This window comes from Balearica regulorum, chromosome 5 (assembly GCF_011004875.1).
Source record: "Balearica regulorum gibbericeps isolate bBalReg1 chromosome 5, bBalReg1.pri, whole genome shotgun sequence".
Classification (NCBI taxonomy): Eukaryota; Metazoa; Chordata; class Aves; order Gruiformes; family Gruidae; genus Balearica; species Balearica regulorum.
The window spans coordinates 18,725,737-18,738,021 of NC_046188.1; the positions used below are offsets into that span (position 1 = coordinate 18,725,737).

Consider the following 12,285-nt stretch of genomic DNA (forward strand, 5'->3'; position numbering starts at 1 on the left):
AAATAAGCTACAGAGGTTGGTGTATCTTGGCGTGCTCTACTTCCAAAGTTCCATTTGAATACAGATTTGAACCCATATTTTGTACAGAAGCAACACAGAACAAAATTTAAGCTATTACTAATTTTTTGTTTATTTATTTATGTATGTAGGGTTTTGTTCCCAGATATGGTTGAGGTAATATGCATAATACCTTGTCTCAGAGCTTACAGTTTAAGGACTCATACCTACAGTACTTCTATGAATATAAATAACAGAGATAAGTAGATAAGTGGTCCTGCTGAGAACAGATGAAGTGCTTAAACATTCGCTGTATCTGCATTCATCTGCATAAATGTTCACATACAAGCCATATCCTATACACAGATCTGAGTAAAGAAAGGTATGACAGAAAAGTTAGTTTAAAGACAGAAAAAGATATAAGCAATACACATGCTTTTTACAAACGTGTATGGAACAAGCTAACACCCTGAAATAAGTTATAATTAGTATTGATGAACTATACAGTTCAGAAATAAGGTTTAGCTCTTTTTTGGTCTGCTTAGCAACTATTGATCCTTTTTTCTGTTTTCTGTATATATGCCAGATAGGCAATTGCAATAATGTACCTTAAAGTCCATAGCTTCTATTTAGGAGGTGCTTTAAAATATTTAGTTTTGAATAACCGTTTTTGCTCTTGGATTTTTTTTTTCACATAACTTATTATATATCCTAAGTATGGAGAGTGTGCTAAGTTTGGTTTTATTTTGTTTTCAAATGGGAAAAGACTCTTGGTTTGCTTGAGCATTAAGTTCTGATCTGGCTGAATCTTCCTCCTTCTCTGAAATGGCTTTTTCACTTTCCATTACATCATAGTAATGGAAACCTTAAGAGTTTAATGGTGTGGATTAATGCATGAATAATGTCCAAATAATTCAAAATATTATTACAACAGTATTCTTCAGAAGATAGGATTAAAGCTACATCAAACCCAGTATCCTGACTTTGATAGTGGCCAACAATGCATCCCTAAGGAAGAGTTTAAAATCAGAGCAAAGATTGACAAAACTTTGCTGGTATATCCTTCCAGCATTCCATGACCTGTGGTTCAGGAACTTCAGAGGTAAGGTTGATTTCTTTGTTTGTAGAGGTAAAAACTGATAAGTGGACTTTATCCCATGTAACTGCAGTTTGCAGCATATCATATGGATTTCAGTAGCTGCCTTCTAAATTAATTTACTTTGCAACTGTCTACATGCAAAAGCCAAGAATTTTGCATGGATTGTTTTATTAGGATTCCAGCTCCAAAGCTAATACATTTAAAAGTAACTAAACAATCTTTATTAGATGCCATTTACAAACACAGACATTCCTTTAATCCTAATTCCATAAATATATATCCTCTTGAGACAAGCATCTTAGAAGAGTATTCCAAATACAATTAATTAGCTATTACCAGCAATATTTTCTCCCAACAAAGGGTCAGACTACACAGTATATGCAGTGAAAAAAGACAAGACAAATTAAAAGGACTCAGCAGCTCACATTAATGGGCTCCAAGTCTAAACGTACAATTAAAATAGAGCATTCACATTTGCAAAAACTGAACTGTGAAAATCTATGGGGTTTGTGTCCAGCAGATTAGTCAAATGTCTGGGGTTTTGATTGTGGGGGAAAGGGAGTAGTGTGTTTGGTTCAAACCTAAACCTATTTAGCTAGCTTCTCTTTTCATGTAATTAATACGAAGACACATTTTTGGGATCACCTAGAATTTTGAAGATGGAATGAGTATTTAGGATCAGCATTTCTGGACAGAAAACAGATAAATATACAAAATGGATGATTTCTTAGCTATTTGGAAATAAAAACAAAAAACCAAAATCATATAGAGCAGGACATATCGTATGATATATCGTTATACCATACCTATCAGGGAGTATTTTTAATAATACACAAAGATGGAAGAACATTATAATTTGAATATAAACTGAAGGTGTTTCTCACTACAGAAAGAAGAGAAAGGATTTTAATCAGCTAAAAGTAAGATGAACAGGCATCAGTTACTAGAACTTGCAATGATTTCCAGTCAGACTGATGGAGCAATAGAAGACTGCTATTAAAAAAATAGTTACTATTACTAAAACATTTGAAAAGATGATGGTAGCTAATGACTTTCAAACTCCATTCTCTACTGATAGATTTCCTTAATGGAAATCTCTTCTCTATTCTCATAATACTCATCCTTGTAAATTAACTATCTTTGACATAGAAAGTTTGGTATACAATGCTAATTTTGAATCTATTAAGCACTTCAAACTGCGGATATATGAGATATACAATCATTCTGTCCACGGGAAAATTCTCACAAATAATGCGAGTTCAGTGGAGCATGAAAATACAAGACTGGAAAGAAGTGAGACTTTCTTGCTTGACATCAAAAATATAGTTTACCAGAAGGCATACAAAAGAATATGAAACCATATATAAAAACTAGTAAATCTATGTCCTCCCGATCAAAAAATAAACATGCTTTTTTCTCCCCCATTTACTGGGAAGTTTAAAAACTAAGCATTCTGAGTAGATCCAGCTTCAGTTTGGAAAATATTACACAATATTTTCCACTCCTTTTGAAGAAGGAAACTATTGGGATCAGTACTTGGTTTCAAACTCTAGGCAAAAAAAAAAAAGTATGTGCATATATCTATAACATATATATATATGCATTCATTCCATGGCTGATCACATAAAGCAAACTGTTCTCAATTAAAGAAAATTATTTCAAGACTGCATAAATTTAACAGAATAAAAGAGAGTCCAAAATGAATATCTTACAGTTCAAAGAACAGAATGATCTGTATGTGACTTTTCCATGGTTACTGAGTATACGACAGAAAATAGAGAAAACAAAGTGTATTAAGCAGGCATTGTTTAGGATATAATCTATGTATATTAAAAATAGCTAAGAATATTAACGGAAATGCATCTAACTTCAGTGACCTTGGGTTCACGAGCTCCGCAGAAGTCACACATCTCAAATGTCTTAAAAATAAACAGGAATAGAGAGGATACCATGCGTATAGATGGCCCATTTTGTTCCCCATAGACATGTATTTTTGATGGACAACCAATTTCTGACCTTTATAGTGATTATCAGCTTCAGTGAAAAAGTCAAAGTTCTCCCAGTTTTCAGTTGTGCTCTAAGGGCTTTCATCGTAGCACACTAATGAGAAATTCTGGGGGGCACCTTTTTGTCCTGGGTCTGTATATTGCTCAGCACAAAGGAGTGCCAATCTATAGCAGGGGCTCTTCAGCATTATTGCAGCGTGATGTAATCTCTTACCTGCACTGAACACTTGTCCTGTGACTAAAACCATAAGCATATGTTTTCAATTACAGATCAAAACTTCCACTGAAAATAACTTCAATACCACCTATAAAATAACATTTAGAATTAATTCATTAGATCATTTCATAATAAACCAGAATACATTTGTGGCTTCTTTGAAACAGCTTATGAATATTGTAGGTAACTTGACTGTTGGAATATTTACTGCATGAATATGTGGACTTAGTAGGTAGATGCAAGACAAGCAAATAACCAGGAAAGACAAGAGATAAGCCTCTCTGAAGTAAATAGCTAAAGATTAGCAATGAACATTCTATGAACAGGGGATAGTAAGATTATTAATAAGATGGATAGGCAGACTTTCTTTAAATATTTTGGGTTTATTGTTATTCTAGACAAAGCTCTGTTTTAATAAGACTATATGATTTCTATATTTGTCACTTTTAAGAATCTCAACAGGAATAAAGTTTCCGAAACCAAACCAACCAACCAAATAAATAGAGACAAAATAGATTGGATTGCAGCCCAAAGCTTCAACTATGTAAGAGGATGCACTGTGAAGCTTTGACCCAGAGAGGTAAAAGCATTAAAAGGAAGAGACGAGTGATGATGTGCAGATGCGCAGCATCACCTGCAACTATGACAAGAACATCCTTGACTCTGTAATTGAAGACAAATGAATGTTGCTGCTACTGTAGCAGAGGCAGGGAGTGGGGGGGAAGTTGCTCTCCTGGGGCGTGTGGGTGGGGTGAGAAGGCATTTACTTCTGCAGAGAAAGAGAGGCACTGGGAAGATTAGGCAACTTGCCTTAGAGGAGGAATGATTACTTTTTCATGGTATATCTCAAATCAGAAAGGGTACATAAAAGGCTACAGAAGACATGGTCCTGGTCTGGCTTGAAACACAAGATTAAATAAGGGATTAACACTCCCTCTGTGTTTGTCAAAAGCAGGAAGAGGCTCATGATTTTTGCAGAAATCCCCTTTGTCTCCTCCCTATATATCCATCAAAGGATAGCACTCCAGGACTGCAGTGGGTTCATGTCCAGTCCCAAATGATTTATAATTCTGTTGCTTTGGTACTTGCTATCCAAAACCAATTATTTTGTCTAATGTATAAACCAAACCAATACCTCACACTTGTCCACTGTCTTCAATCACATAGTTTTCTAAACAAAAATATTGTCACACAGAAGAACAGTTTAACCAATTTATTATCTAAAGACTTAGGAAAATAATGGAAAGCATCTCACAACAACTCACCACCACCCAAAAAAAAAACGCTTTGGTGGAAAGACATAAGGCCATGTTGCAGATATATGTTACTCAGAGAATGAGCGATTAAGTTGAAGTCATACCCTAACTTCTCTGCATATTGCAAGTAATTCTAAGAATCTGTGTGGTTTGCCTCATCTGACTTCCCATTTTGAAGATGCATCTCACTAGAATTGTAGGTAGGCAACACTGAGTCCAAAGGGAAGCAAATCACTTACTACAGAGTTTCTGTAATGACATGGTGGATTTGGTGTAATAAAATCTGGTTGAATAGGAATGTGCTCTTTTGAAGCTGGAGAGAGATGTGGTATTAGTGTAAATCTTCATTAAATCCCAGAAAATGCTGGGGGATGAGGGGGCTGAAGTAGCTCAGAGTTAATGGAGTTATTTACAATGTCAGTAATCTGTGCTGCTGTAATGTTGCCTATCAATATGTTAACAAGCAGTCACACCAGAAAAGTAACTTTGAATGTGACATGTTGTAAGGAGGAGGATGCCAAACCTCACTCTTAGCCAGACTTAATAAATGACAGCCAAAGGAGAATTGCTTAATGGGACATTTCTTTGCATAGAAGTCTAACACTTCAGAGAAAACGCAAATCCTGAGGAATTTACAAAAGGAGAGTAAAGTGCCTTCTGACCAGCTGGGGTTTCCATATCCTCTTGAAAGACTGTCACAGCAAACACTTTACATTAGAAGTGTATTGAAACTAAGGGTTCTAACATCTAAATAACCTAGGTTTCCCCTATAAGCCCTTTACCTAAGAAAAATGAAAGAAATGAAGCTGTGCATGGATTACTGAAAGCTCAAAGAACTGCAGGCGCCTGGTGCCCAACCTGTACCTACAGCAAATATTTCACCAGACATTTTGAGGTGGGGGGACTATTGCTTCACATTCTGGGTTTGCTTATGAAATAGGGGCAGATCCAACAAAAGCATGGAGGAGACAAAAGGTAACAATTCTTCATTCTCTTTTTTAATTATATTTGGGTCATCATTATGGGTCATCAGATGAAACTAGCAGATGGCAAAGTCAAAGCAAACAAATGGTGGCCTTTATGCATAGACTGCATAGCTAAACTTTAGCAGTTTCTTACCACGGTTTGTCGTGACACGACACAGCTCCTATTGGCCAGCGCTGGAGATGGGATGGTGAGCTAGACGTACCCTAGTGTGTATCCTGTATCTCAATAAGTCAGTATAGGATGAACAATTTAAGAAAAACAGTAATGAAATGATAGAATTGCTGAGTACCCATTACCAGTTAGCTCTAGTCCCAAGTCATACAGTTTACAGTGTCACTTATGCAACTTCAGTCAAAAATCCCCATCTTTTTAGATGGATTGAAAATTTGTAATTTATTATTATAGATACTGGTTTTACTACCTGATTTTTCACAGTATTATTTTATACCTGGTCTACGTTCATGGAACCATGTTTACCTATTGTTTTTATAATCCATTTTATTTATTTTTTTTCATTCATTAAAAGTAAGGGTAATCTTTCAAATCTTTCGTCAGAACATTTTCCTGGTCCTTTTAAAGAAGTTTATAGTTGTAATGCTGCTTATATTAAGTTACATTGTATTGTATTATATGATATTATATTACATTATGTTAAGAGGTGCTTTCCAGTCACCTGATATAGTACTTGAAACTGATGGGAGTTTTTTGTAATTTTTCTGAGGCACTCCAAGTTCCTTCTGAACTCCAGGCTATATACCACCTGAGTCTGGAATATACTTTTCTTAATTTATCCATCTGTTTCAGGATTTTATCTTCTGTTATTTCAATTCATGGGAGCATCTTATCTTTTTAAATTTAAAAAAGTAGGTTCAAAATCAATAACCATACAACTTTTGTGAAGGTAAAGGGAAAAGGAAAAAAAGAATCTCTGCAATATTGTTCACTTCATTAAATCCCTTTTTTTGCTCTATAGTAACTTAACAGATGCAGTATCTTCAAATATGTCAGTAGAAAAAAAAGTGGTGGAAATGAACTTACTAGTTTTCATTTATGCTTTTCCAAAACTGCCTTTCCCCCTTCATTTTATGTGGCACTTCTTTTCACTTACCTCCTTTTTGGTAGGCTCTCGTTAAGAACTACAATGCATACCTTTAAGCTCTGCCATTTAATCACTTTTTTTCTCATGTTTTTGCTTTCTTCTTTGGGGATGGAAAACAGATGCATGGCTTCTGCAACTATCAGGATGTACTCATGGTCTCTGTGCTGAGTGAAAAGTTTTAATTTCCTCATCTCTAGCTTTCAGAACATCTTGATTAGCTTCTCCTTTCTAAAGTCCCCTTCTCCAAAGTTTACAGTCAATTTTCAAAACAGTGAGAATTCACTTGTGAGTCTTCTGAAAAGGATTTTGAGTTTAATTACACTGCAGTCAGTATTACTCAGAGGTTTAATGATACCATTATGTAGAACAGCCCTCTGTGTTTCTTGCAACAAATCTTAAAACAATTTCAAATTATTGTGAGTGAGGGTTAGGATCCAGAAGTCAACAATTCTTTGGATTGACTAGAAATTCCATCTCTGCTTAGCTTAAGCATTTAAGCAGATCAGAAATTGAAATAAACCCTTATTTCTGTTTTAATAGATAGTGTTGCTTCCTTTCCCCTCTGGACAGTGTTCATTCATTTTCCTTTTCCGCATCAGAAATGAAGTAACATCACAAATATTTTTATTGTTTCTCTTTCGTAGCCGTGTAGATTTTTAACAATTAAACTTCTGAAAGTCTTGCTTGGAATAGTTATTGTAACTGTACTGTAACTGAAGAAAAAAGAAATTAATTTTCAGTGAAGAAATTAATACTAAATGAAACAGGGCTTAAGTTTAACCAAAGATGTAACCCTAGAATTAGTAACACATCTTCACTCATATGCACTCTTTCAAGAAACGATCCATTTCCTGACAGAGTTGTACCACTTCCGGTAAGAGAATTATTAGGCTTGGATGCTTAGCATAACTTCTCCTTTCATGGTAAGACATTAAGTAGTTTTAGAGAGATAAAAGTGTTGGCCAGAGCAGTTTCATACAAAAATGCTTTAAACAGCAAATTTACCTACCCAATCTCCTTTTCTAACAGTTGCCAAGCACAAAATGTTCAATTGCAGATTTAAAAAAAAAAAAAAAAAATCACAGAGAATGTATGTAAACTAGAAACTAGAACTAATACTGTACTATCATCTCACACAAAAGCTGTTTCATGTCATGACTGCCTTTCACAGGGAGTCCTTCCCTAAATCAGTTTCCTGGTTTCCAAAATTTGATCCTCTTTTTCCCTTGCTGTGCAAATGTTCTCCATGCAGTGATTAAGGGGAACATTTTGTATCATCTGGCTTTCCAACATTTGTATTTTGAAAATAACACCTATTTCTGTAACAACTCAATGACCATAAGAAAGTGCCAGACGCCTCCAACTTTAGCTCCATAGAAACTATGTTTCTCATATGCAGCTCCCCTTCAGAAAGAAAGTAAACCAAGTACCTCAAAATCGTGAAGCTACAGCACTCATTTTCTTCTTTCTTTCTCTCTCATTTCCTCTCAGAAGTCTGTATACTGAGCATTTCAATTTCACCTCAGCTCTCAAACCAGCCTGGCACACCACCTCTTTTAGAACCAAAAAGGAAATGTTGTGACACTTTTTCTTAAATGAAGTCCAACAGTATCTTTCCATGTGGGTATTTCCCACAACATTTTTTCCTCCCTCTCTTCACAATTAGGAATGGCAAGTAAATACACATATTTTTGAACAGTTGTGTTGTGGGGTAGAGAAGGGACATCTATCTTTAGAACTCTCTTACTCCATGTTCCCAAACTTGAAGCACATGCTCAGCCCAAACATTGAACTGTTGGTTGATTGACCTGTCAGGTTGCTCTTATCGTACACATGAATATGAAAAGCTACTTTGAAAAAATACATTTACACTATGGAAGGAGAGTGGCTCTGCATCACCTCATAGTTTGTAATTGTTTTTACATTGAATATTTTTCCTTTTAACATTGGAGAGCTAATTTATTGAATGCACATCATACGAATAGTATCTTTTGTTCAGTGTCATAGCACACATAAAAAGGAGTATTTAAAATGCAAACAACATTTTCAGTCAGTTAAATTGCACTCAGGGCTGCAGTTATAAAAGCACAGTTTACATAACAAGGGTGGTTTTACTTCTCCAAACTATAAAGGAATCTCTGACAGACCACTCTGTACTCCCTGTGGCTATATAGCCCATCATTGTTTCTGTACTTTCACATACCTGCTTTGGCTGCAGGCTCAAGCCAAATTTCCTCCCTCATCTGACTCTGTGACTGTCTGTGTTAGTGATTTAAATGGGACAAAGGCATAATCTGTGCACTGGCACACGACTATACGTACTTCTGACTGTTGGGATGCTTTTGGGAATGGTTGGGCCTGACCGGTACTCTCCCAGACAATGTCCTTGGACAAGTTCGCGACTAGCATAGCTCAGTAACAGTTTGCAATCATATAAATTCGGTAGGCAGTATGGAAAAGACCACCCTGTTTTGAAGGGGAAAGAATTTAGCTGTGTGCATGCAAGCTATGCCATGCCACTTGCCCTGACACCTAAAGAAGGAGTCCTAATCTATTTTATTTTCTGGTACAGATGTAGCCTGTATGTTTCCACCTACCTGCAAATCCTATCTACCCTTATGGCTGACAAAACTATGTCCTTTTACAAACAACCACCAGGCCATGTGATACTGCTTCAAAGACAAAGGTGATGGAGGTAATGAACTAGCCCACTGTGCCTGGACCATTCCACTGAAGGTATTCCATTCCACTCTTAAATAAAGCACATGACCAAGTTTAATCCTCCACTGATCCCAAAAGTTCAGTTGAAATGAAAACTTGAGCATAGTCTTGTACTCATGGACTACTGACAGGAGGTTTAGGATTTCAGTGCAAGTATGGCTCTTTTGTCTGTCAAAAGGGGGATCCTTTCCAAGCATTCAGTAGGGCTGCTTTGCTGTTTCTGAATATAACACGAGAATCCCACTGCAAAAATATTTTAACACTGGAGAGATTGTTATGTAAAAAAAAATATTTTTTTAATGGAATGACCACATTACTCAGTTTCTTTTTCCAAGGTGCAAGCAAATCAGCAGGTCCCTCAGTGATAACGATGAACTTCCAGTTCATGCAGTAGTACTTTCCAAGCCCAGCCACAACTTACACCTCAATACACAGTGTAATCACTGTGTCTTGCTATATGCATAGTTAGCAGCTACCACAATGGATCATTAACCTTGGTTCGATGGTTTTGGGTTATCACCTCATTCTTTAAAGCTGTTTTAGCTGAAAATTTAAAAGGAGAAAGAGAAGGTTTCAGCCTGAGGCAAATCAGCAGATAAAGTCTGTCAAGCTATGAACATCTGAAACCAAGACTATTAGCAACTACTAGATTTGTTGCCAGCTCCACTCAAACCGAGTGCTAGTAAGGAACAGAGTGGAATCAGATTTCAGTTTCTCTCTTCTGAGGCTGCCAGGGACAGTTAGTCCAAAGCGTAGGCTAGTAAAGCCACTGGATAAAATATAGTACTAGTCTCTTTAAAATGTAACACCTGTGACACAGAATAATCAGAAGTGGTTGTTACTCCTTGTAAAGAATTAAAACTGACACTCCCGACTAGTTGTACAAGGGAGCCATTAGTTACAAAGATGCAAAAACTTAATTTAACAATAAACTTTATCAGTTTATTTTTGTATTTTCATTATTTTCCTTTATGTAGTTCAATATTACTGCCTCTGCAATAGAGAGGCTTCTAAAATCAAGTGACGAAAGTTAGTGCATCAATTATTTTTCAGTTTGAAAACATCTTCTGTGATCAGACTTTCTATATCTATAGTCTTGATATAATAGTGTTGGAAAGGCAGTATTGCCTATATAACTGGATGGACATTATCAGTGAAGTTATGTGTGTACCATATGCTACAGGTGCATACCTCAACAGAACATCTGCAGTGCTTTGTGGAAAACACCTTCAAAATTTTTACCAGGACTACTATGAAACCCTTAAGTAGTATTTTTAATTTCTGGGAAGAAAACCAATCCCAAAACCACCCTAAAAATGAGCTTTGGCATTTAAACAATTCTATAGTAGAAAGCTCCTATCTACTACTTTCTATAGTAGAAAGCTCCTACTACTTTATGTAGTTCAACTCAACTAGACAAAACTGTAGAAATGTCTAGAAATGTATTTGTACACACATATATAAAAAATGCATGTACATATATACATACACAAAAAATATATAATAGTGGAAGGTGTTTAAAGGATTAACAGAAGATATTTTATTTCATTGATGTTTGATGTTCCAGAATCAGACTCTGCGTGAACAGAGCAGAGCTGTTGTATGTGACATGGCATTGCAAATTAGCATCTTGTCATACAGTGTCAAAGGACAGGAAGCAACAGCATTCAGAAGCAACAAGTCAGAAATCACTGTAAATAAGAAATGGAGAGAAAAGTGATTTGTGTGATCTGTCTCAAGAAAATGTTGACTGTTTTAGATGCTAGCAGATTGCTTCCAAAACATAACGGACTGAGAGGCTTAAGTGAGATGAACAGGTCTAATATGATTCAGAACACACCTTCCTTAAAAATGAAATCAAAACCTGCTGTCAGGACACTGTGTCCCACAGAGCTAATGGGGCCAAATGAAAACGTCCCAAGCAGTGCAATGGGAACTGGGGACGCGGATGTGCCTACCCAGCGCCTTCTCCCACCCGTGCCTCACAACGCACCAAGGCACGCAACCCCCTAACAAGCACGTCCTGAGCCGGCATAACCGAGCGAGCTCCTCTTTGCTTTGTGACCTTTCGGCGATCACAAAGGTGGTTTTATCTTCCAGTAAATTCAGCCTCTGCAACCTCCCAAGACGACGGCTCCGCTCGCTGCCCTGCGGCCGGGCCGCGGACACGGCCTGCTGCCCCAGCCCGGGCCGTCGGGCCCCCCAGACCCGGCTAAGGGCGAAGGCCGCGTCAGGCGCGACCCGGGGCACCTATCTCCCCGCGGTCCTGTCAGCGCTGCCCGGCGCCAGGCCTGCGCTCACCCGCCGCCCGGGGGTCCCGCCACCCACGCCCTCGTTCTGTGCGGCCCTACAGCCTGCGTGACCTGAGCGCGTAGCACGGCCGCGGCGCTGGCACCCGGCGCTCAGCGCTGGCCTGGCGGCGGACATACCGACGTGCAGCCGGTCTCCAGCTGACCCAGCCCAAGGAGGCGGCCGAGCTGTGCCGCGCCGCACAGACGAGCCGCCGCTGCGGGCCCGCACACACTGCCCGCGCCGTGCGGGGAGGCGGGAGTTTCAGCGAGCGGTCAGGACCCTGTGGGAAATCCGCTTCCCCCCCCCCCCGCTCCTCCCTGCCCCGTCGCGTCAGCCGGCGAGCGGATACCCTGCTCCCCCATCCCGCTGCCGCCTACCCCCCGCGGGGCTGGAGCTCTGACCAGGTCCCCCCCTACCGCCACTGCGAGTGGGAAAGCCCACGCCTGCTCGTGTCCGTTCCCCCCCCCGCCCCCCAAATACGATGGAACCGGCCCGTAACCCGAGGGAGGGGCACCACCGCCGCACCCTCAGATGATTGCCAGCCGCATTGGTCAATCAGCGCCTTCCGTTTTCTCTAGGCAACGCAGCGCCCGCCCTCACGCGGGGGGGGA

General features: G+C 38.8%; 1 protein-coding gene across 6 annotated transcripts in view; it reads right to left on the reverse strand.

The window, feature by feature from the left end:
- DGLUCY (D-glutamate cyclase) overlaps positions 1–12,064 on the reverse strand; it is a 56,239-nt gene extending 44,175 nt beyond the window's left edge. For 3 of the 6 annotated variants that reach the window (XM_075753692.1, XM_075753691.1, XM_075753690.1), the window contains exons 1-2: positions 11,812–12,064; positions 6,712–7,374 (exon numbers count right to left, since the gene is read on the reverse strand). The gene's annotated coding sequence lies outside the window, so the exon portion shown is untranslated. The remainder of the gene's footprint in view (positions 1–6,711; positions 7,375–11,811) is intronic. The other 3 variants (XM_075753698.1, XM_075753697.1, XM_075753693.1) reach the window with 2 other exon arrangements.
- Between the last annotated feature and the right edge of the window lie 221 nt (positions 12,065–12,285).